At 40.5% G+C, this 7,742-nt stretch overlaps 1 protein-coding gene across 3 annotated transcripts in view; it reads left to right on the forward strand.

Moving 5' to 3' along the window:
• The window catches only part of MSRB3 (methionine sulfoxide reductase B3), a 165,318-nt gene that overhangs the window by 130,877 nt on the left and 26,699 nt on the right, over positions 1-7,742 (forward strand). The gene's annotated exons all lie outside the window — the stretch shown is intronic.

Consider the following 7,742-nt stretch of genomic DNA (forward strand, 5'->3'; position numbering starts at 1 on the left):
AAAAAAAAAAACCCCAAACCCCCAACCAAACAAAAAAACCCAAAAAACCAACAAGTTGTCATGCTCCTGTGCCATGCCCAGAAGAGACAATGCGTTAGTTCAACCTGGCTCTGCAGCATCTGGATAAATCAGGTGCTTTAGTGGGGCTTTTTTGGCACTTTTGTCTGATTGAATCATCTTTAGATAAAGGCACCAAAAAGCCCTGCTGAGGTACCCAATCTATACAGATGCTGCAGACCTGGGTTGAACCTGTGCACTGCTTCTTCTGGTAAAGGGTGGTTTTTCGGTTTTGGTTTTTTGCATGTCTTCACGTCTGCAAGCAGCCTTTGGCTATTTGGCTGAGCCTCTCTCCAGGCTCTTAGCTCTTTCACACTCTATTCCTATTAAGAAAGTGAATAATTTCAGTAAGATGTTTCATAGGGAGGCTATTGTTAGGTCATGTTACTGTATGTACAGAAACATGGGAGTCAGCGGATATGGTCTTCACGTTGCTTCCACTGCTGCTGTTGAGGAGGAACAGAATGCTTCCCATTGAAGTTTCATAAACTGAAGAGAAGACAGTCTTTCTGCTGCCTGTTTGTTTTCAGTTATGCACTTTTTTTTCTCGTCTCACAGCTGTGGTATGTCGCAAATGCAGTTTGATCTCTTAAGTACTCATAAATAAGTTAAATGGGGCTGCATGTTAATATTTCAAAGAGCAGAATGCAATGGAAACCCATTGTATGTATATGTGTGTGTATGTATGTGTGTGTGTGTGTGTGTGTGTATGTATGTATAGAGATATAGATATATATAGGTGTGTGTGTGTATGTATGTATATGTACCTATATATGTGTATATAGGTATATAGATCTATATCCATTTTTCCTCTCTTGAGCACAGGTGTTACAATTCACACAATATGAAAAATGCCCCATTGTGAAAAACTCTGGGAAACAGGAACAGCAGAATGAAGTAGGAGTGGAATTATTGTCTTGCCTTTTAAAGGTTATTGTTTTAATGCCATTTTAATCTAAGCTCAGTGGTTCCCCCATGGTTTCTCACTCAGTGGGGAATTTTTATCCAAAGATCTAGGCCATGAGATATGTATTAGTGAGACTGTCTTCTTGACACCCTGTTCCCCATTCTCCACCATTTCTATGTAGTTCTAGGTTGGAAAGAGGAAGGCTGTGATGTTTAGCGAAGTTCTTCCAGTCTTGCCCCCTTTCTAACCCATTGGGTAAGTCCGTGCACAGGTACATTTCTGCGGATAGTGTTTTCACTCCTTTGACTGTCTAGTTTGGAACCTTTGGGTAACCATGGTGGAGCGAGCCCTTTACAACACGCTTATATTTAGGAAGCAGTGAGGAGGACAGGGGCTTTTATACAGTGAATCCAGTTCCCCAAAATCAATAAAGGGTAAAAACCTATGGCCTGTTTTCAGGCCCTACCTCCCAGTGGAAAGAATTGTCACAAAACTACGTGTTCAAACTCCTCATTTTCACTTTCCTGGGCAGGAATAGCCCTTGAAAGAATAATCTGACTCATGGACTTCTGTGTTTAGCTACCAATAGTGCAAATGGTTCAGTGCTCCAGTCAGTTGCTTACAACTTGTAATATGGCTCTTTGGTTAATGGACTTCGTGTACTTCTCAACCTTGTCATGATTTATACTGGTCATTCCAGGGCTTATCGAGAAATAGATATGAATAGCAATTTCCAAAAGTGTATCACTGAAATCTTTGCTTACAACTTCTACCACCTGCTTTATCATCTTAAATATATATATGTGTGTATTAATACTTATTTTCTGATACTTTCTAAAATTTATAAATATATTTAAAAAGCCTTAAGGGAAAATACCAGGGTTTTGCTTTGTTTTCAGAATTCTCAAAGACTAATATAGTAAGGATGTTCAGTACCATCCTCAGTACAATAGAACAAATGAAATTATCTGTGTTACATTGACGCATGCTACCTTTCATTCACTCTGTATTTACAGAAACTGCTCAACCTTATCATATTATTTCAACATTATGGCTCGTTTACATAAGCATATTGTAAAACTAATGGCCAGCTAGGATTAGAAAAATACACCAGTAATAACACTCATTATTCAAAACATTCAGACTGAATGAAGACTACAAAAGGATGTACAGAAAGGAGCTCTTTGAAGTTTTCCCTTGACTTCAATCTATTCTGGATTGGGCCCTAATAAAGATAGATGGAGAAAACACAAAGGAGGCAGTTGACCAGAGAAAATTAGGAAAAAAAGTATTCCAAAAAAGATGTAAATTTGTCTTGTTAACTTAAATAAAACATTTCGGCTTATTTTTTGCCATTGCTGTAATTTTTCTGCATAAAAAGATTGCTAAAATATTTATATGGAGGTGTTAAGGTTAGATGCCAGGATCAGTGCCCTGGCTTTCCAGAGGATAAATAAAACTAGATCTATGTAGATAGTGGGTTTTTGGTTTTGTTTTTGATTTTGGTTTTTTTCAAGTGTGATACTTGCATGCATACACATGATACCTGCACACATACATGTACACACACGAGGCTTGAGTGACTCAAAACAAAATTGTTTTGTTTTTTCCAGTGAACTGAATAAAAAGTCTGTTTTGGCTCAACCCAAAGCATTTCATTAAATTTAATGAAACCTGAAGTGTTTCATTTTGTTTTTAGTCTATTTAACCTGTTGTTAACAATTAATGATGGGTAACATTGGCAGTTAATAATAATTGACCAGTAATTTTTAGTAGTAGATTAATACTTATCAATAATAGGTATTATTTAGGTCAACTTTGAAATGAATATATTTCAAAGAAAAATGCTAAAATGCATCATTTTGAAATGAAAAGTAAACATGTTTCATTTACAATCTTATTAAATGTTGCAACTATTTTGATTTTTTTCTAATAATTTTATGTAAAACTATATACCAAATGTAACCTGAGTTTGAAAATAGCTTTGATCCCACAGAAACTGCTCTTTTTGTAAGTAACTTTACCATTCACCAACTCTATCAATAGCTCAAAAATCAGCCCACTTTTTAATCGGGTGCTCCAGTCTATTTATTCCTTGCCCTTAAGCCAGATCCTGCAAAAGTGCATTATGTTGTTGTCTCTAACGTGAGAAACTAGTCACCTTTCCTGAAACTGATTATCTGTTGATTCACTTCTTTCCAGTAGAGATTTGAATTGCAGTTTGTCTCTCTGGTGGCTTTGTGTACAGGAAGGAATCCTACTGAGCACACCTGGCTTGATATACAATTACAGCAGGGGTATTTTCAAAACCTATTGGTATGTTCCAACTTTTGGGAGTGGGGAGGGTGCAAACATCCCAGAGTTGAACTGGAAGCATTTCAGGAGCACTAGACACCCATTAAATTAATTTCTGATGAAGTCTGAAAACAAGAAAAGCAGACCCTGTCTGCTGGGGCTGCAAGTACACTGCAGCCATCAGATGGGCTTTTGACTGTAAATGTGGGGAATCACCTCCAGAAACATGAAGAGGGACCTACCTAAATAGAAGAGGCAGACTGGTTATTTCACAGGCTTATTGCAGTGCTGGTTGCCATTTTTGCAGGTTGTTGTGGCAGCCCCCCCATTCCACCCCCCCACACCTCTGCCCAAGGGACCCTGGTTGTCTTGTCCCTCATGGCAGATGACTCGAAACCATGGCATAATCCACCTCAGGTTGCAGCACATTATAGTATCATCCCTCTGACTGCTTAAAAGATAGCACTGAAACCCTGTCTCTTCCCTGACTGGCCCACGACTGGTGCCTGTACTGAGGCCACATCCCCTGCTCAGCCTCTTATTTGTTCTCCCCTAGCCCCAATCCAAGGCTTCAGGGCTTCCCACCTTTTTGTTTGCTTGCTGTGATTTCCGTAGGTCCCTAAACGTAGCAGAGAAGGGGTAAGTCCCAAGTAGTAAAGTCTTGCATTCTGTACTTCCCCATTGAACAACGCTTGAGTTACTGCATTGGGACCAGGGCCAGGGTCAGTTCCTTTCATACCTGCCACATTCTGCTTAAACAAATGGACCCTGTACATGTAGATGAAGCATTTAAACCTTTAACATGCTGTGTTTATACAATAGAGTTGAATTATAGTAAGGTAGGGGGTAGTGTCAGGGTCTGAGGTTGAATCAGAAATATAGTTTGGAACCGACATGATGAAACTGCTGTTCTGAGACTGTATTTCCTGTAGACCTACTGCATGCTCAGGGATGTGCAGTCCTTATCTCCATCCTGAGAAGCTTATCCTCTAGAACCTGCTGTTAGAGAAATTAGATCCAGAGGTGGATGGTAACTGAGATTCTTAAAATACTAGTCTCAGACTCCCCCCTCCTCCCCCCCCTCTTTTTTTTTTAAAGGAATAGAAAGTTTAAGTGGCAGCTAAGTTTTCTCCCTGAAGCACTGATGGACAGCCAATTGTGACTCTACAAAACAGATTGCAAAGGAATCCAGAAATGCTATGGCACTTTCCATAATAGTTCTAGAAGATCTCCCTGGACAAAACCAGCATGATTGGCCTCCTAATTTTACACCACTGATGCAAAACCAGAACTCTACCAGGTTGTAGTACTGTCAGACACAATAATCCAAGCCCTTTTCAGCTGAGCTAGCCCAGCAGTATGTAAATGACCATGTGCTTGCTATAGAAATATTTTTGATGGCACAGAATATCAAGTGGGAATTGGCCTCCCATGTATCTGTAGTTCAGTTAGCCAGCATATTGCTCATAGCCCCAGCAGTTCAACTAGTTGATGGCATGAGGTCTTTCTGGGAAATGTTTTTTCGGTACTCTAAATATTTTAAACGTTTCAGAAATGTTGTCATTTCCCATTGGGATGAATTCATAGCTTTTCAGAGTTTTTTAGGGCAACCTTACACCCCAACTCTCTGTGGATAGGTGGTATCCTGGTGATAATGGCACTTACTAAGAATATGGGAGGCTGAGGGTCAGGTCTTTGTCTGCATCAGACAGCCCAGAATCTTGAATTCAGGTTTCCCACATTCTAGGTAAATGATACAATGTACAGACTACTGTATTTTCCATGATGGGCCTCTTTATCTCTCCTGTGATCTATTGTATTTGGTTAAACATTCATTGGAGCAGAGACTTGAACCTCACTCTTTCACATTGTAGGTGAGTACTATGATGATCCAGCTATTACTACTCTGGGTTGGGTGGGTCTCTTGAAACTAACGTGTTCCCATGAAGTTTCATTTCTCATGAAACAGCATTTACCAACCGTACCCTTTGTTGGTAAAGTCCCATTGAGACCTAGTCGTCATTGGTGTGGATCAGAGGTGCTCACTCTTTTTTGGCTCTGTGGGCTGGATGCATGGCATGAAGCTGGTTTGGACGCTAGATCCCATGCAGGGTTGGGCCCCATTGCTGCCCCACACTGTCCCTTCAGCCCAGCCTGTGCATCCAGATCCAGCCCCATGGCACCTTGGCCCAACCCTGTGTGCCCAGATCAGGCCCCACATTGCCTTGACATGACATACCCAGATCGGACTATTCAATGATAGCTTGCCCTGTTCACTCAATTTAGTGTACAAGGCCTGTGCTATCTGGCCTGCAGGGTTTCCCACTTGTCTGGAAACTTGGCAGCAGTGGAAGAGCAGCAATTAATACTGCCCCTCTTTCCTGCTGCCAAATTTTCACTCTTGGAGATTCCTGTGGCCAGATGACACAGCTTGTGGACTTGGGGGTTTAGCATCCTATTGTGTATTGTCTCCTTTGGTGGAATTTCTCATGAGGATCTCCTTGCATTCTCTTTGGGTAGTGGGGTTGACTTTCATTTGCCTCTCATATATTTAACATTGAGCCTTGGCCACTAAATATGAAAGAATCTAAGGGAATCGTTTAAGATTCCGGTGCATGAAGCCCTGTACGTGTCCTTGTGGCTGAGGAGTCTGGCCTTCATGAAGGCAAACTCTGTATCTTACTAATGGAAGAAGCAGGGTTTCCAGGAGGGGAAGGAGAGACTTGATAGGAAGATCAAGGGGAAGACGGGTGGACAAATATATGGAAGTAACAGAAGGTTAAAAAGATCTTGAGGGATCATTTTGAATGACTTGGAATATTGAAAACATCTCTACTTACAGCCACCCTTAAACTATGCTATTCTTAATTGCCAGTGTTTTGCAAGAGCATGTCTCTACTCCCCAACTACTTCATCCAAGAGTTTTTTGGCAGATGTTTTACCAATACACTGTCACAGAACCAATAAATGCCTAAGGTATTAATACATTTTGTTCCAGAGCAATTCATGGAAATGGTGGGCACACTATATTCGATAGAGTTTACATTTAAAATAAACGTCCAATTGAAAGAAATACAATTCAACAGTCTTTGAATGGAGTGATTTACTTTGCACTTCATTAAGTCTATTTTCCCTACTAGTACACATGTGGCAATTGTGCAAGTAAAACACTGATGGGGTGAGCAAAAGTGATGTTTCTTGTCTGAATGTGCCAAATACATGGTATCCATTTTTAAACATGATGTTTCTGAAAAAGACCATCGCAGGAGTTGTCATGCTTCTCAGAGGAAAATCCAGCCTGTTCAATAACTACACACACAACGTTGGGTTCTGAAGTAGTTGTTGCGATTCAGGAAAGAGACCTTGGAGTCATTGCAGATTTGTTCTCTTAAAACATCAGCTAAATGTGCAGCAGCAACCCAAAAACCCAATAAAATGTTCGGCATCAATAAGAAGGGAATTAAAAACAAAACGGAGTATATCATATTGCCATTATACAAATCCGTGCTATGCCAGTGTCTTGAAAACTGTGTGAAGTCCTGGTCTCTGCATCTCCAAAAGGATGTAGTAGAATTAGAAAAGGTAGCAAAAAAGGGATTTGGAGCAATTGCCATACCAGAAGAGGTACTCAAAAGGCAAGGACTCTTCAGTTTGGAAAGAAGGCTGAGGGGTAATATAATAGAGGTCTATAAAATCATGAAGAGTGTGGACAAAGTGAATAGGAAACTGTTTTTCACCAGCTCTCAGAATACTAGAACTAGGGGGCACCCACTGAAATTAGTAGGAGACAGATTTGAAGCTAACAGGAGAAAGTGCTTTTTTATGTAATACTTAGTTAACTTGTAGAATTCATTGTTATAGGAGATGGTGGAGGCAGATAGCATAGGAAGTTTTAAAAAGGGACTAGATGAATTTGTGGATGATAGTTCTTTTAAAAGCTGTTGAACAGAATAGTTGGAGATATTTCCTCTGACATCTGTAAACCAATAATGGTGGATGCCAGGGACAGTAATGAATAGGAAATAGATCACTCTAGATTGGGGTGGGGAATTATTTTGGTTGGAGGGCAGCTTACTGAGTTTTGGCAATCTGTTGAGGGCTGCATGGGTAGCCCCACCCCTTGACAGGTGCCCTGCCCCCTGGTTGCCATTTTGTGACTAGGAGTCCCGCTCGCTAACCCCTGACTTTTACCAACAGAAGTCTCTCCTCTTGCCCCGAGAAGTACTCCTTTCAGCAAGGGGTTATGCCATCTCGGAACCAGAAAAATACCAAATTATATTCTAAAAATCAAACATCTACAACATTCATTCATTTGATTTAAAAAATGTTTTGTCCTGGTTTACATGTGTTTGTATAGTGTACATAGAGGTGATTGCACAATAGCTTAAAATGAAGTCTTACTCTTGTATATTGTGGGGGAGTGGGGGCATGGGGGAATGGGTATAGGTTTGTGTGGGTATGTGGGAGGATGTGGGTGTGTCTG

The sequence above is a fragment of the Gavialis gangeticus genome, unplaced genomic scaffold (assembly GCF_001723915.1).
Source record: "Gavialis gangeticus isolate Ggan-Ray unplaced genomic scaffold, GavGan_comp1, whole genome shotgun sequence".
Taxonomy (NCBI): Eukaryota; Metazoa; Chordata; order Crocodylia; family Gavialidae; genus Gavialis; species Gavialis gangeticus.